This window comes from Hyla sarda, chromosome 3, assembly GCF_029499605.1.
Source record: "Hyla sarda isolate aHylSar1 chromosome 3, aHylSar1.hap1, whole genome shotgun sequence".
Taxonomy (NCBI): Eukaryota; Metazoa; Chordata; class Amphibia; order Anura; family Hylidae; genus Hyla; species Hyla sarda.
In genome coordinates this window covers 37,898,784-37,917,460 of record NC_079191.1, presented here as the reverse complement: position 1 = coordinate 37,917,460, position 18,677 = coordinate 37,898,784, and positions in this window count along the sequence as shown.

Sequence of the window (18,677 nt, the reverse complement as noted above, 5' to 3'; positions counted from 1 at the left end):
GCTCACGGAAGGTGTGCTTTGCGGTTAACGAGTGGCTGAAGTGCATGCAAAGTTTCCTTCCCATTGTTAGGATGTCTTGCAAATGGGGGATGCTTCACAACCAGATTGAACACGTGTGCCATGCAGGGCGCATGGTTCAGCCTTCCCAGTTGCAGCACATGCAAGATGTTCTTCCCTTTGTCAGTCACCATGGTTCCTATTTCCAGTTTTCGTGGAGTAAGCCATGCTCCGATTTCTTTATGAATGACTTTTAGCAGTTCCTCCCCTGTGTGACTCTTTTCACCAAGGCAAAGCATGTGAAGAACAGCTTGACACCGCTGTGCCCTGCACATATGGTATTCTGAAGGGCCACTGAGACTTGTCTGGGCAGTCAAGGCTGAGGACACGGTGGAGGATGAGGAGGCGGAGTCGCACGCTGTCACAGGACCAACGGGCTGAGAGCGTGGAGGAGCAAGCGGCGTGACCTGTCCAAGTTTGGGTTGTGGCTGTGTAGGAACCACATTCACCCAGTGGGCCGTAAAGGACATGTATTGTCCCTGACCATAGTTACAGCTCCACACGTAGGCGTTGCCGTGCACTTTGGTACACACCGACAGGCTCAAGGACTGGACCACCTTCTCTTCCACAAAATTGTGCAGGGCTGGTACTGCCTTCTTCGCAAAGAAATGACAGCTTGGGACTCTCCACCTCGGCTCGGCACAAGCCATCAGTTCTCTGAAAGGTGTAGAGTCCACAACTTGAAAAGGGAGGGACTGCCGCACCAGCAACTTAGACAGGAGCACATTCAGCTTCTGCGCCATTGGATTAGTGTTGTCTCTTGGACATGGCTTCACCAATGGATTGTTGGCAGAATGGCTGACTAAAAGTAGGAGGAGGGTATGACACACAGCTCCCTTCGGCTGAGGTGGTGGAGCCTTGGCTGGCTGAAAGAGGGAGCGGATGGCCACTGGATGATGCTGCAGGATGGACCACTACATTGGAGCCATGGTTCTCCCAGGCCACTTTATGTTGGCGAAACATATGTTGACGCAGGGCCATGGCGCCAACATTGGAACACTAGCCAAGCTTCACCTTCTGCTGACATATCTTGCATGTGGCTATGTGAACCTCCCCCGGATGCTTCATGATAAAGTGCCACACCGCCGAGTAGCTGATTTTCCCACCAACAGTCCGCACTAATTGACTGCTACTGCCTCCATCTCCAGGAACCCTTGTTCCACTACCTCCCGGGAAGATAGGCTGCATCAAAGCAGGTGCCCTCCCCCAGACACGTTTGGCTCCAGAATTTCAACTTCTGCCACCATGCTGATTGTCAACCATGCTACCGACTTGTTGTCTCAGCTGCTGCCTCACGGGCAACCTGCAAATCTGTTCTCCTGATGATGATGAAGCCTGATGATGATGATGGAGCACCCGGCTCCCAATTGCTATCGGCTTCATCATCATCAACAAGTGTCTGCACGTGACTGATATCCTCCTCAGGTTCATCAACAGTGTCTGCTTCAGGACCCTGAACCCTGGCAACACCGCCCCCCATGTCACTCTCCTTATCACTACTTGCCCGCCTAGCAGAGGAAGAGGCAGATATCTCCTCCAATTCTTGGCTGGGCAGTAGCTGCTGACTGTCCTCTATTAGATCGTCCTCAGTGAATAGTGGAGCTGAACCCACAGTATGAGATACTTCTGTAGGAGAGGGAACAGCATAGGACAGAGGCAATAGGAGGACAGGGACTGGTCCTGGGCCATGCCAACTGAGGGTTGTGTCTGAGGAACCCACCGACTGTTGACTGGGAGTGTCAGATGTCAGTTCTGATGAAATGGATGACCGTGTTAACCAATCGACCGCGGCAGATGGGTTGCTGGTCGAGACACGACCGCTAGCTGATAACAGAAGCTCAGGCCTCTTGCTGCGACTCCTGCTGCCACTCACCCCTAGTCTGTTGCGGACGCTGCCTGAAGAATATAGGCCTCTGCCACTCCTCTGTGCACGTCCTCTGCCACTCCTCTGTGGCCCTTCTCTGCCTGACATACTTAGTTCGTGTATGAGGGGAGTACAATACGCTTCACTACGCTTAAAACAGTATTTGTCTAGAACAGCAGCAGGTGTGCACTATTGGCTGTCCTTTCACAGTATCTAGACCCTTGACAGACTAACAGGTACAAAATAGAACGCTACTTAGATGTAGGTATGTGGTATGCACTGATGAGGGAAGAAAAATGCTGTACAGTACACTTAAAAAAGTATCTGAGTACAACCCCAGCCAGTGAGTACTTTCGCCTGGACTTTCACAGCATGTAGGACCTTGACAGATTAACAGGTAAAAAATACAGGGTGGGCCATTAAAATGGATACACATAAATAAAATGGGAATGGTTGAAGATATCAACTTTCATGTTTGTGGCACATTAGTATATGTGAGGGGGGAAACTTTTCAAGATGGGTGGTGACCATCACGGCCATTTTGAAGGAAGCCATTTTGAATCCAACTTTTTTTTTCAATAGGAAGAGGGTCATGTGACACATCAAACTTATTGGGATTTTCACAAGAAAAACAATTATGTGCTTGGTTTTAACGTAACTTTATCCTTTCATGAGTTATTAACAAGTTAATACCACTTAATTGACCACTGATAGCAACACCGTAGGAGAAATGCCAGCACAGGCTTCCAATATCCGTAGTTTCAGGTGCTGCAGAATGGGCAAAACAAAAATTGGAACAGGACCCTCAGTTTACGCAGAAGATTTTGTTCAGTGATGAGGCAAACTTTTATGTTAATGGTGAAGTTAACAAACAAAACCACCGCTATTGGTCTGACACTAACCCACATTGGATAGATCCCTCCAAGACTGTTGGAACACAAAAAATGATGGTATGGTGTGGTATATGGGGTACAAAGATAGTGGGGCCATTCTTCATCAATGGAAAACTCAAGGCCACTGGATATGCGAAATTGCTACATGATGATGTGTTTCCCTCTTTATGCACTGAAGCTGACATGTTCCCTGAGTTTTTCCAGCAAGATGGTGCACCGCCACATTATGGGAGTCAGGTCCGAGCATTCCTAGATGAACAGTTTCCTGGAAAGTGGATTGGTCGTCGTGGGCCAGTTGAATAGCCTCCAAGGTCTCCCGATCTGACCCCCTTAGACTTTTATCTTTGGGGTCAACTGAAGGCAATTGTCTATGTTGTGAAGACAAGAGATGTGCAGCACCTGTAACTACGGATGCTGGAAGCCTGTGCTAGCATTTCTCCTGCGGTGTTGCTATCAGTGTGTGAAGAGTGGGAGAAGAGGGTTGCATTGACAATCCAACACAATGGGCAGCACATTGAACACATATTATAAGTGGTCAGAAACTTATAAATAGCTCATGAAAGAATATAGTTACCTTAAAACACAGCACATAATTGTTTTTCTTGTGAAATTCCCAATAAGTTTGATGTGTCACATGACCCTCTTCCTATTGAAAAAACAAAAGTTGGATTCAAAATGGCCAACTTCAAAATGGCCACCATGGTCACCACCCATCTTGAAAAGTTTCCCCCCTCACGTATACTAATGTGCCACAAACAGGAAGTTAATATCACCAACCATTCCCATTTTATTAAGGTGTATCCAAATAAATGGCCCACCCTGTAATACACTACTTAGATGTACATATGCAGTATGCATTTATGAGGTCAGAAAAATGCGCTACAGTACGCCTAAAAACTCTGTATTTTTGTAAAACACCAGCCAGTGATTACTTTTGTCTGTATGTCCTTTCACAGTATGTAGGCCCTTGACAGATTAACAGGTACAAAATAGTACACTACTTAGATGTGCGTGTTACGCCTAGCGCTCCGGGTCCCCGCTCCTCCCCGGAGCGCTCACGGCGTCTTTCTCCCTGCAGCGCCCCGGTCAGTCCCGCTGACCGGGAGCGCTGCACTGTCATGGCCGTCGGGGATGCGATTCGCACAGCGGGACGCGCCCGCTCGCGAATCGCATCCCAGGTCACTTACCCGTCCCGGTCCCCTGCTGTCTTGTGCTGGCGCGCGCGGCTCCGCTCTCTAGGGCGCGCGCGCGCCAGCTCTCTGAGACTTAAAGGGCCAGTGCACCAATGATTGGTGCCTGGCCCAATTAGCTTAATTGGCTTCCATCTGCTCCATGGCTATATCTGATCTCCTCCCTTGCACTCCCTGGCCGGATCTTGTTGCCTTGTGCCAGTGAAAGCGTTTAGTGTGTCCAAAGCCTGTGTACCTGAACTTCTGCTATCCATCCTGACTACGAACCTTGCCGCCTGCCCCCGACCTTCTGCTACGTCTGACCTTGCCTCTGCCTAGTCCTTCTGTCCCACGCCTTCTCAGCAGTCAGCGAGGTAGAGCCGTTGCTAGTGGATACGACCTGGTTGCTACTGCCGCAGCAAGACCATCCCGCTTTGCGGCGGGCTCTGGTGAAAACCAGTAGCCTCTTAGAACCGGTCCACTAGCACGGTCCACGCCAATCCCTCGCTGACACAGCGGATCCACAACCCGTAAGCCGAATCGTGACAGTAGATCCGGCCATGGATCCCGCTGAGGTGCCGCTGCCAAGTCTCGCTGACCTTCCCACGGTGGTCGCTCAGCAATCGCAGCAGATTGCCCAGCAAGGACAGCAGCTGTCGCAGTTGACCGCCATGTTACAGCAACTTCTGCCTCTGCTACAGCAGCAACCATCTCCTCCGCCAGCTCCTGCACCTCCTCCGCAGCGAGTGGCCGCTCCTAGCCTCCGCTTGTCCCTGCCGGACAAATTTGATGGGTACTCTAAATTCTGCCGTGGATTTTTGTCTCAGTGTTCCCTGCATATGGAGATGTTGTCGGACTTGTTTCCTACAGAACGGTCTAAGGTGGCGTTTGTAGTAAGCCTTCTTTCAGGAAAGGCCTTGTCTTGGGCCACACCGCTCTGGGACCGCAATGATCCTGCCACAGCCACAGTCCAGGCCTTCTTCGCTGAAGTCCGGAGTGTCTTCGAGGAGCCTGCCCGAGCTTCTTCTGCCGAGACTGCCCTGTTGAACCTGGTCCAGGGTAATTCTTCAGTGGGCGAGTACGCCATCCAATTTCGTACTCTTGCTTCCGAGTTATCATGGAATAACGAGGCTCTCTGCGCGACCTTTAAAAAAGGCCTATCCAGTCGCATCAAGGATGTGCTGGCCGCACGAGAGATTCCTGCCAACCTCCAAGAACTCATCCATTTGGCTACCCGCATTGACATGCGTTTTTCTGAGCGACACCAAGAGCTCCGCCAGGAAAAAGACTTAGATCTCTGGGCACCTCTCCCACAGCATCCTTTGCAGTCTACGCCTGGGCCTCCCGCCGAGGAGGCCATGCAAGTGGATCGGTCTCGCCTGACCCAGGAAGAGAGGAATCGCCGTAGGGAAGAAAATCTCTGTCTTTACTGTGCCAGTACCGAGCATTTCTTGGTGGATTGCGCTATCCGTCCTCCACGTCTGGGAAACGCACGCACGCACCCAGCTCACGTGGGTGTGGCGTCTCTTGGTTCCAAGTCTGCTTCTCCACGTCTCACGGTGCCCGTGCGGATTTCTCCTTCAGCCAACTCCTCCCTCTCAGCCGTGGCCTGCTTGGACTCCGGTGCCTCTGGAAATTTTATCTTGGAGTCGTTTGTTAATAAATTCCGCATCCCGGTGACCCGTCTCGTCAAGCCGCTCTACATTTCCGCGGTCAATGGAGTCAGACTGGATTGCACCGTGCGTTACCGCACAGAACCCCTCCTGATGTGTATTGGACCCCACCACGAAAGGATTGAGCTCTTCGTTCTCCCCAACTGTACCTCTGAGGTCCTCCTCGGTCTGCCGTGGCTCCGGCTTCATTCTCCCACCCTTGATTGGACCACCGGGGAGATCAAGAACTGGGACTCTGCCTGCCTTAGGAAGTGCCTCTCCCCCCCTCCCAGTCCCGTCAGGGAAGCCTCTGTGCCTCCTCATGGCTCCCGTCCTTGTGTCACCCTGCCCCGTGCCAAGCTTCACCCTCTGCCCTCCCTCCCCATTCCAACTCCTGCTGCACTGCCTGCCGTTGAGGAAACCCTCCATTCTTTCCCGGTGTCCTCATCCCAGGGGAGGCAGTTACCGGACAAAAAAAAGGGGAGACCTAAGGGGGGGGGTACTGTTACGCCTAGCGCTCCGGGTCCCCGCTCCACTCACGGCGTCTTTCTCCCTGCAGCGCCCCGGTCAGTCCCGCTGACCGGGAGCGCTGCACTGTCATGGCCGTCGGGGATGCGATTCGCACAGCGGGACGCGCCCGCTCGCGAATCGCATCCCAGGTCACTTACCCGTCCCGGTCCCCTGCTGTCTTGTGCTGGCGCGCGCGGCTCCGCTCTCTAGGGCGCGCGCGCGCCAGCTCTCTGAGACTTAAAGGGCCAGTGCACCAATGATTGGTGCCTGGCCCAATTAGCTTAATTGGCTTCCATCTGCTCCCTGGCTATATCTGATCTCCTCCCTTGCACTCCCTGGCCGGATCTTGTTGCCTTGTGCCAGTGAAAGCGTTTAGTGTGTCCAAAGCCTGTGTACCTGAACTTCTGCTATCCATCCTGACTACGAACCTTGCCGCCTGCCCCCGACCTTCTGCTACGTCTGACCTTGCCTCTGCCTAGTCCTTCTGTCCCACGCCTTCTCAGCAGTCAGCGAGGTTGAGCCGTTGCTAGTGAATACGACCTGGTTGCTACTGCCGCAGCAAGACCATCCCGCTTTGCGGCGGGCTCTGGTGAAAACCAGTAGCCTCTTAGAACCGGTCCACTAGCACGGTCCACGCCAATCCCTCGCTGACACAGCGGATCCACAACCCGTAAGCCAAATCGTGACAGTGCGTATGCAGTATGCACTTATGAGTCCAAAAAAATGCGCAATAGTACCCTTAAAAAAAACATAATTTTGTAAAACTGGGTATTATACCGTCTACAGACTAGCACAACCATGATGATTGATAATTGATAACTGATCATTTTTAGTGGAACAAAGACACTGAATTGCGCTGATAAATTATTCCAGCCTCCTCTGCTAAGGTTTATGAAGTTGAAGCAGCTTGTTGAAAGGTATGAGGCAACACACAGCTATCTGCCCCCCTCTGTTATAATATGCCTAAGAAAGTGACTGGGAGGTTAATGCCTGCAGCTGCAGTAAAAATCCTTTCCAGTGAAAAAAACAATGCTCTCCATCCACGAGAACGCTGATGTGACTGGGAGGATGTTAAACACTGCTGGAATGCATGTCCGTTCTTTTTTCTATGTGTAATTAATATGACGAGCTGCAAAATGGCTGCCGAATATATAGGGCTGTGACATCACAGGGGTGACTGGCTGCTGATAGGCTGTGTCTTGCATGTGATTCAGGGTCATTCCGCCTACTTCCCTTCCTACCTTCCCAGCGTTCCTTGCCCCATGTACTGACATGTGGATCCGCTATTTTAGATGCCCTGGAGCCTGCACCGTAGTAAAAGAAGTTTAATGAAGCAATTTGCGTGATAGAATAGCGTCGATATTCGCATTCATTGCAAATTGAATATTTACCAAAATTTGTAACTAATTTGGTACGTCAGCTTCGATTCGCTCATCTTTAGTGGGTATGTCAGAGTGCCATTCTGGTCGGCACAAGACATTGATGCTTAGCCATTAAATACCCGTAGAGATGTCTCACCTCAGACAGTGTTTGGCTGAGCAGCACTCTGATGTATTAACAACAGGAAGTGGAGCACGGCAGAAACCGAAGCAGGGAGACCAAAGGCAGTGGAGGAATGCGGGAGTTAAAGGGTACTCCGCAGCTAGCCATCATATGCCCTATCTAAAGGGGATCCCACTACTGGGACCCTGGCAATCTCTGTGCAGCACCCAGTGTTCGTTTAGAAAACTGGGTGCAGGCAGCTGGGGTCGTGACATCATGGCCATGCCCCTCATAAAGTCACACCACACCCCCTCAATGCTGCCACACCCCCCATAGACTTGCATTGAGGGGTGTGATGTGACATCATGAGGGGCGTGGCCGTAACATCACAACCCCCCCTCACCCACTCCAAGCGTTTGGAACAAAATGTTTATAATTATTATTATTTTATTTTTTTATATTTTTGAAAACAAGCACCTTGGACATTTTTAGAGATGCCGAGTACCCCTTTAATTTGATTGCTCAGCTGAAGTTTTTTTTTCTTCTTTAACAAAATACTTCAGTAATGAGTAATGAGTCACTGTGAGATATTGTGCCCGAATGTTACGCCGAGCGCTCCGGGTCCCCGTTCCTCCCCGGAGCGCTCGCCTCATCTTCGTTGTTGCAGCGCCCCGGTCAGATCCACTGACCGGGTGCGCTGCGGTCCCGCCTTCAGCCGGGGTGCGATTCGCGATGCGGGTAGCGCCCGCTCGCGATGCGCACCCCGGTCCCCGTACCTGACTCGCTCTCCCTCGGTCCTGTCCCGGCGCGCGCGGCCCCGCTCCCTAGGGCGCGCGCGCGCCGGGTCTCTGCGATTTTAAGGGCCAGTGCACCAATGATGGTGCCTGGCCCAATCTTCCCAATTAGCTTAATTGGTTCCCACCTGTTCCCTGGCTATATCTAGTCTCCTCCCTTGCACTCCCTGGCCGGATCTTGTTGCCTTAGTGCCTAGTGAAAGCGTTCCCTTGTCTGTTCCTAGCCCGTGTTCCTGACCTCCTGCCGTTGCCCCTGACTACGATCCTTGCTGCCTGCCTCGACCTTCTGCTACGTCCGACCTTGCTTCTGCCTACTCCCTTGTACCGCGCCTATATTCAGCATCTTCAGCAGCCAGAGAGGTAAGCCGTTGCTAGTGGATACGACCTGGTCACTACCGCCGCAGCAAGACCATCCCGCTTTGCGGCGGGCTCTGGTGAAAACCCGTAGTGGCTTAGAACCGGTCCACTAGCGCGGTCCTCTCCATCCCTCTCTGGCACAGAGGATCCACTACCTGCCAGCCGGCATCGTGACAGTAGATCCGGCCATGGATCCCGCTGAAGTTCCTCTGTCAGTTGTCGCTGACCTCACCACGGTGGCCGCCCAGCAAGCCCGACTGATCGCCCTTCTAACCCGTCAGCTGTCGGAAATGTCCACCATTTCGCACCAACTTCAGTCGCAACTTCTCCAGCAATCTTCTCCTCCGCCAGCTCCTGCACCTCCTCCGCAGCGAGTGGCCACTCCTAGCCTCTGCCTGTCCTTGCCGGACAAATTTAATGGGGACTCTAAGTATTGCCGTGGCTTTCTTTCGCAATGTTCCCAGCACTTGGAGATGATGTCGGACCAGTTTCCTACTGAAAGGTCTAAGGTGGCTTTCGTAGTCAGCCTTCTGTCTGGAAAAGCCCTGTCATGGGCCGCACCGCTCTGGGACCGCAATGACCCCGTCACTGCCTCTGTACACTCCTTCTTCTCGGAAATTCGAAGTGTCTTTGAGGAACCTGCCCGAGCTTCTTCAGCCGAGATTGCCCTGCTGAACCTGGCCCAGGGTGTTTCTTCCGTTGGCGAGTACGCCATTCAGTTCCGTACTCTTGCTTACGAGTTGTCTTGGAATAGTGAGGTTCTCTGCGCGACCTTTAAAAAAGGCCTATCCAGCAACATTAAAGATGTTCTGGCCGCACGAGAGACTCCTGCTGACCTACATGAACTCATTCACCTTGCCACTCGCATTGACATGCGTTCTTCCGGATGGCGTCTGGAGCTCCGCCTGGATATGGACTTTGTTCGCACAAGGCGTTTTTTCTCTCCGGCTCCTCTCCCCTCTGGTCCTCTGCAATCTGTTCCTGTGCTTCCCGCCGCGGAGGCTATGCAAGTTGACCGGTCTTGCTTGACACCTCAAGAGAGGACACTACGCCGCATGGAGAATCTTTGCCTGTACTATGCCGGTACCGAACTCTTCCTGAAGGATTGTCCTATCCGTCCTCCCCGCCTGGAAAGACGTACGCTGACTCCGCACAAAGGTGACACAGTTCTTGATGTCAACTCTGCTTCTCCACGCCTTACTGTGCCTGTGCGGATATCTTCCTCTACCTTCTCCTTCTCTACCATGCTCTTCTTGGATTCCGGATCTGCAGGAAAATTTTTTTTGGCCTCTCTCATCAACAGGTTCTACGTTCCTGTGACCAGTCTCGTCAGACCCCTCTACACCTATTGTTTTTACAATAAAAGATTGGACTGTCTCGTACGTTTCCACACAGAACCCCTCCTAATTTGCATCGGACCTCATCACGAAAAAATTGAGTTTTTCTTTCTCAGGTTCTTTGGCCCCAAGAAGAGGGGGAGACCCAAGGGGGGGGGTACTGTTACGCCGAGCGCTCCGGGTCCCCGTTCCTCCCCGGAGCGCTCGCCTCATCTTCGTTGTTGCAGCGCCCCGGTCAGATCCACTGACCGGGTGCGCTGCGGTCCCGCCTTCAGCCGGGGTGCGATTCGCGATGCGGGTAGCGCCCGCTCGCGATGCGCACCCCGGTCCCCGTACCTGACTCGCTCTCCCTCGGTCCTGTCCCGGCGCGCGCGGCCCCGCTCCCTAGGGCGCGCGCGCGCCGGGTCTCTGCGATTTTAAGGGCCAGTGCACCAATGATGGTGCCTGGCCCAATCTTCCCAATTAGCTTAATTGGTTCCCACCTGTTCCCTGGCTATATCTAGTCTCCTCCCTTGCACTCCCTGGCCGGATCTTGTTGCCTTAGTGCCTAGTGAAAGCGTTCCCTTGTCTGTTCCTAGCCCGTGTTCCTGACCTCCTGCCGTTGCCCCTGACTACGATCCTTGCTGCCTGCCTCGACCTTCTGCTACGTCCGACCTTGCTTCTGCCTACTCCCTTGTACCGCGCCTATATTCAGCATCTTCAGCAGCCAGAGAGGTAAGCCGTTGCTAGTGGATACGACCTGGTCACTACCGCCGCAGCAAGACCATCCCGCTTTGCGGCGGGCTCTGGTGAAAACCCGTAGTGGCTTAGAACCGGTCCACTAGCGCGGTCCTCTCCATCCCTCTCTGGCACAGAGGATCCACTACCTGCCAGCCGGCATCGTGACACCGAATAAGTGTTTTATTTGTGTCATCTGTCTATAGCTGCATAGAACAGACATACTTAAGGTTAAGGTTATGGCTCAAAGGACTCAATGTAAGGAATAAAGGAAAATATAATTCCAAGGCCATGGAAAATCATGTATGGAATGTGTAAAGTTAACAATATTTAATTCCCCAATGCAACAGAGACATCCAAGATACGTGCATAGTGAAGAGAGGTTATTCAAAGGTGGAGGTCGCAACAGGATTTCATTTAATCTCAGCGATGTCAGTGTCAAGGGCAAATGTACTAAAAGGGAAATCACAAAATAACTACTATTTGCTTATATTAATGAAAGTATATATACTGCTACCGATCTCCCTAAATTACAGTATCAGCTAAAGTATTTTTTTTTCTTTTTTAATCAAATACAGAATTCTGAGCTGGTTCATTTTTAGTATACCCTTAGGGTATGTTCATACATGTAAGATTTAGAAATTCAAAGGCTGGCACTGAGATTTCTGCTGTGGATATGCCTTCAGATCTGCGCAAGGATTAGTCCCTATTGTCATTCAATGAGGCTAATCCACAGCTTTTCCATGTGGAAAGTGTGCAAATAATGAGCATGCTGCAGATGTTACAATCCAATTCACTTGCATAGGATGCAGAAGGTCAGTGGTTGTGATGAGGACTGGAATCTGCGCCTAAATCCTCATCAACTTCTGAACATGCAAACAATGGAGCTCCCTATTAGGATATAAGAGCTCCAAATCATCTTCATAGCAATGGGACAAAGTAATACAATTCTGTGTCTCAGTAGTCAACAGTGGGTGGGGAAGAGGCTAAGCCGTATACTGTATGATGTTTTTAAAAGTTACCCAGCTCAAAAACAATGTATATATTTTTGAATCAGGATTTCACTGTAAACATTTTTTTTTGCAAAAATTGCAATATTAGATCTTTCACATCGATGCTGAGTCAAAATGAGATGACAAGTCTTGAACTTTGTTGCTCACTTGTCAGCTTTGCTGTATATACATCATACTATTTATACTATTAGAAGCCTAGTTAATGGATGATTTAGTTTTATTGTTTACTTGTTTCTTGAATGCAAATTTAAATAACTTTCTAAATAGTCTTCGTTACCATATATACTCGAGTATAAGCCGACCCGAATATAAGCCAAGGCCCCTAATTTCACCCCAAAAACTCAGGAAAAGTTATTGACTCGATTATAAGCCTAGGGTGAGAAATACATAATCCCCCCCTGTCATCATCCAGACCCCCGTCATTAACAACCCCGTCATCACCCCCCTTCATCATCACCGCCTGTCATCATGACCGCCTATCATCATCACCACCTTTCATCATCACCCCCCCTTCATCATCACCGCCTGTCATCATCACCGCCTGTCATCATGACCGCCTATCATCATCACCGCCTGTCATCATCACCCCCCCCTTCATCATCACCGCCTGTCATCATCACCCCCCCCCTTCATCATCACCACCTGTCAATCCCTCGGGCCTTCGTCATCATCCAGACCCCCCTCTGGTTTTCTACTCACCTCACCTCGGTGGGAAGGAAGGGTGAGCTGTTCCGGGCCATCTATGCTGCAGGGACTGTCCGGTGGGGAGGGTTAGTCATTCCGGGCTGTCCATCTTCACCAGAAGGCCCTCTTCTCTGCTCCGGGCCGGCCCCGGACTAGTGATGTTGCCTTGACGATGACGCACAGGGACGTCCGTCCCTGCGCATGAACATCCCTGTGTGTCATCGTCAAGGCAACATCACTAGTCCGGGGCCGGCCCGGAGTGGAGAAGAGGGCCTTCCAGTGAAGATGGACAGCCTGGAACGACTAACCCTCCCCACCAGACGGTCCCTGCAGCATAGATGGCCTGGAACAGTTCACCCTTCCTTCCCACCGAGGGGAGGTGAATAGAAAACTAAAGGGGGGTCTGGATGATGACGAAGGCCACAGTGGTCTTCAACATGCGGGCCTCCAGATATTTCAAAACTACAACTCCCAGCATGCCCGGAAAGCCGATGAGTTCACTCGAGTATAAGCCGAGGGGGGTGTTTTCAGCACGAAAAATTGTGCTGAAAAACTCGGCTTATACTTGATTATATACGGTAAGTATTTCGTATTTCTTAGATGCTAATCAGAGAAAGATAAGATAAATCTGTCAGCTGGACTCCAGAGTGTGGACACGCGAAAGAGAATCCTCAGAGGACAGAGGAGGAATTTATGTAAGGATTTACCTGTTTATTTCATGGATTAATTTTATGAAGGATTTGTCTCAGTGTAAAATGTGCTACTTTTGGTTTACACGAAAAATTAAAGGTGTGTTGTGATAGATTTGTAGTAACTTTAATGCACTAGTAATGGATTTATCATTAGCGATTTGTCACACAGTTTGTCACAAAGCCCTCAATTTGTCCCAAATGTAAAGAAGCCCAGACCCGTCTTATAAAACTGGCTGTGGATAGCATTCATAAAAAGTCATACATTTTGGCTCAAACTAGCGAAAAAGTCACAGAGGAGAAACCTTAGAAAGTGCAGTACTGAAGTAAAAAATGTGTACTAGCACTATATGTATCACATGCCTCGCACCATCTAATAAATTGGGTGCATGTACACTTTTCCACCATACAAGATAAAGGTGTAAAAAAAAAAAAATAATTCACCTAAACAACCCTTGATAAATTCCCCCATAGACTTTAGATAGAGAGGAAAGCAGACACAAGGCAATCTGCAAGAGAGAATCAAATAGGTCATGTACACATGAAAAGAGTAAATAGAGCTCACACAACAAATTTTAGAGGCTGTAGAAGATAAAATAAGCAAAATTCTAAATAAAGACCTATGTAAAAATGTTTTGAGCACCATAAGTACAAAGCAAGAACACAGAAATGCTTTTAAAAGGTGTCCATAGGCTTTAAAGGGGTACTCCGGTGGAAAAAAATTTTTTTTTGTAAATCAACTGGTGCCAGAAAGTTATACAGATGTGTACATTACTTCTATATACAAAGCTTAATCCTTTCAGTACTTATCAGCTGCTCTATACTACAGAGGAAGTTTTTTCTTTTTGAATTTCCTTTCTGACTGACCACAGTGCTCTCTGTTGACACCTCTGTCCGTATCACAAACTGTCCGGAGCAGGATAGGTTTGCTATGGGGATTTGCTTCTGCCCTGGACAGTTCCTGACATAGACAGAAGTGTCAGCAGAGAACACTGTGGTCAGACAGAAAGGAAATTCAAAAAGAAAAGAGCTTCCTGTGGAGCAAACAGCAGCTATTAGGTACTGTAAGGATTAAGATTTTTAAATAGAAGTAATTTATAAATCTAGAAAAATATGGATCAGTGCAGCTCACAAATAATTAACCGAGGTATACTATGGTTAAACACCTACACCTTAGGTGTTGAGTAAATTTATAGAAAAAGCAAGAATACCCATAAACCTCTAGGCAAATATCAGATTTACTGATACATGATGTCGATGAAAAACCGTGCTTCAATTATAAGATGAAAAAATGATATTTATTAAAATTCTTACGTATATTAAAATTATGCTACACCTCCTTTCACAGGGCCCTTGTGGGTAGGTGAATATTACATAGTTACATAGTTACATAGTTACATAGTTAGTACGGTCGAAAAAAGACATATGTCCATCAAGTTCAACCAGGGAATTAAGGGGTAGGGGTGTGGCGCGATATTGGGGAAGGGATGAGATTTTATATTTCTTCATAAGCATTAATGTTATTTTGTTCCAGGAATGTATCTAATCCTGTTTTAAAGCTGTTCATTGTTCCTGCTGTGACCAGTTCCTGAGGTAGACCGTTCCATAAATTCACAGTCCTCACGGTAAAGAAGGCGTGTCGCCCCTTGAGACTAAACTTTTTCTTCTCCAGACGGAGGGAGTGCCCCCTCGTCCTTTGGGGGGGTTTAACCTGGAACAGTTTTTCTCCATATTTTTTGTATGGGTCATTAATATACTTATATGCGTTTATCATATCCCCCCTTAAACGTCTCTTCTCAAGACTTGTGTCAATACACATTGCTATGTACTCACCTGGTGTCCTGACATACGGGGTGCGCATGCGCTAAGGTACAACAAAGTTTTTAACAAACATGTGATCACATGACGCCGCACGTGACCTTGCGGTCACGTGAGACGCACTTATTCCCGGACACGGCACTATTGCGCATGACAGTAAATATCTAGGAGAGGAGATCATGTGACCACTTGCTGGTCACATGGTCTGCACTTGTGACGCACGCATAGCGGAAGTGGGTGGCGGAGGCGGAAGTTCACGCCGGCTCCACTACACACAGCGTGGTTGACCCTCGATGGCCTCACCTGACAGGTATTATCTAATACATTATGCTGATATAAAAGACCCCAAGGGCAGGTAGACTACAACACCCCTGAGGAAGTCACAAACGGTGACGGAACGCGTGGGGCTTTAGGGGTCCCGTCCCGCTTTCCATCTTTTCGGCTCCTTTGTTTTGTGGTTGCTGTGCACTGGTGATATGCATTTATATACCTTCTCTTTGTACATCGTGTATTCCTTTTTCAATTGATGTTAGGATTATTTATTCGGTGACATAGTTTGATGCTGTATGTGTATTATCTTATTAGTTAGCACCACTGCCTGAGCCATTGTATTGCATTATAGAGGGACGGGACTTTGGTGAGAAGGGGGTTCATGGCCCCTCTCCCATGTTGTAGAGGTTGCTCAATCAAGAGCCTTTTAACTGATTTTAGCTCTTTCTGTCTTTTTTTCACATTTATATGATATTTAATAAAATAAAACATGTTACTTATATGAATATTGATCCTGTGGTGTGCACTCTTTACAGTAAATCATTATCCTTGTATAGACAGTTCTTTGCATACTGAGTAGTAGCACCCACTGCATGATTTGGTGAGCCCCCCTATTTTTGTACTATCTTCTCAAGACTAAACAATTGTAACTCCTTTAATCGCTCCTCATAGCTAAGATGTTCCATGCCCCATATTAGTTTAGTCGCGTGTCTCTGCACCCTTTCCAACTCCGCAGTGTCCCTTTTATGGACAGGTGCCCAAAACTGAACAGCATATTCCAGGTAAGGCCGTACCAATGATTTATAAAGGGGGAGTATTATGTCCCTGTCCCTTGAGTCCATGCCTCTTTTGATACATGACAATATCCTGCTGGCTTTGGAAGCAGCAGCCTGACATTGCATGCTATTCTGTAGTCTGTGATCTACAAGTACACCCAGATCCTTCTCTACCAGTGACTCTGCCATTTTAATCCCCCCTGAGACATACGATGCATGCAGGTTATTAGTACCCAGATGCATAACTTTACATTTATCCACATTGAACCTCATTTGCCAAGTGGATGCCCAGACACTTAGTCTATCCAAGTCATCTTGTAACTTATGCACATCCTCTATAGACTGTACTGTGCTACAAAGCTTGGTGTCATCTGCAAAGATAGAAACAGAGCTGTTAATACCATCCTCTATATCATTGATAAATAAATTAAACAACAGCGGTCCCAGTACTGAACCTTGGGGTACACCACTAATAACCGGGGACCAATCAGAGTACGAATCATTGACCACCACTCTCTGGGTACGATCCATGAGCCAGTGTTCAATCCAGTTACAAACTAAAATTTCCAAACCCAAAGACCTTAACTTACCTGTCAGATGTCTATGAGGGACAGTATCAAACGCTTTAGCAAAATCCAGAAACACTATATCCACAGCCATTCCTCTGTCAAGGCTTCTACTCACCTCTTCATAAAAGCAAATTAGATTGGTTTGACAACTTCTATCCTTAGTAAACCCATGCTGGCTATCACTTATAATACAATTATCCCCTATGTATTCCTGTATGTAATCCCTTATAAGTCCTTCAAACAATTTACCCACAATGCACGTTAAACTTACCGGTCTATAGTTTCCTGGGGAAGACCTAGAGCCCTTTTTGAAGATTGGCACCACATTCGCCTTGCGCCAGTCCCTTGGCACAATACCAGACACCAGAGAATCTCTAAATATCATGAACAGGGGTACAGATATTACTGAACTTGCCTCTCTAAGAACTCTTGGGTGCAATCCATCTGGCCCTGGAGATTTGCTTACATTTATATCACTTAACTTACCTTGTACCATCTCTACATTAAGCCAGTTCAGTACATTACATGATGTGTTACCAGCACTGACCTGGCCAATGTCAGCTCCTTCTTCCATAGTGTATACAGAACTAAAGAACCCATTCAGTAGCTCCGCCTTCTCTTGATCGCCTGTGACAACCTCCCCATTATCATTATTAAGGGGTCCTACATGCTCTGTCCTTGTTTTTTTTGTATTTATATATCTAAAAAAATATTTAGGATTAGTTTTGCTTTCTTTGGCCACCTGTCTCTCATTTTGAATTTTTGCTGTTTTTATTACATTTTTACAGATTTTATTAAGCTCCTTGTACTGTTTAAATGTTATAGCTGACCCATCAGATTTGTATTTTTTGAAGGCTATTTTTTTGTTGTTTATTGCTCTTTTAACATCATGTGTCAGCCATGTAGGATTTAGTTTTAATCGTTTATATTTGTTCCCCTTTGGTATATATTTAGCTGTATAGTTATTTAGAGTTGATTTAAAGATGTCCCATTTACCTTCTGTATCAGTATTTGACAACACCTCCCCCCAGTCTATGTCCTGTAGTGCAGCCCTCAGCCCAGGGAAATAATTTTAAAGTTATATGTTTTTGCCTTCCCCGTCTGTCTTTGTTTTCTACATTTTAAGTAAAAAGTAACTATATTGTGGTCGCTATTACCAAGGTTTTCCCGCACAGTTACATTACCAACCAGCTCTGCGTTGTTGGAAATGATCAGATCCAACAAGGCATCACTTCTTGTTGGGTCCTCCACAAACTGGCCCATAAAATTATCCTGCAATAAATTTAGGAATTGTCGCCCCTTTGTAGTTTTAGCCAACCCCGGACCCCAATCTATATCTGGATAGTTAAAATCTCCCATTATTACCACTGTACCTGCCCGGGTGGCCCTCTCTATTTGTTTATGAAGCCGAACTTCTATCTCTTCAGTGATATTAGGGGGTCTGTAGATTACACCAAATACTATTTTTTCAGTATTTCCCTCCTTTTGTAATTCTACCCACAGTGATTCCACATCCTCAGAATCATCACACACTATGGCATCGTTCACACTTACTTTCATACCACTTCTTACATACAGACAGACTCCACCACCTTTTCTGTTCATTCTATCCTTGCGAAACAATGTAAACCCCTGCAGATTGACAGCCCAGTCATGCGAGGAGTCCAACCATGTCTCAGTGACCCCAACTATATCAATATGTTCCTCCAGTATCAAGGCCTCAAGCTCCCCCATTTTATTTGCTAGGCTTCTGGCATTTGTGAACATACACTTTACATTTCCATCCTTTATGTTATTGGGGTTAATGGGATTCAAGGGTGTAAGTTTTATTTTCCTATGAAGCTTATTCCTATTAACTATTCTAACCCCTCCCTCCGCTCCACCCCCAGGTACATTTATAATTCCCACCTCTCTATCTACACTATCTTCCCCCTCTTTGCTGTAGGTTCCCTCCCCCCAAGTCCCTAGTTTAAACACTCCTCCACCCTTCTAGCCATCTTCTCCCCAAGCAAAGCTGCACCCTCCC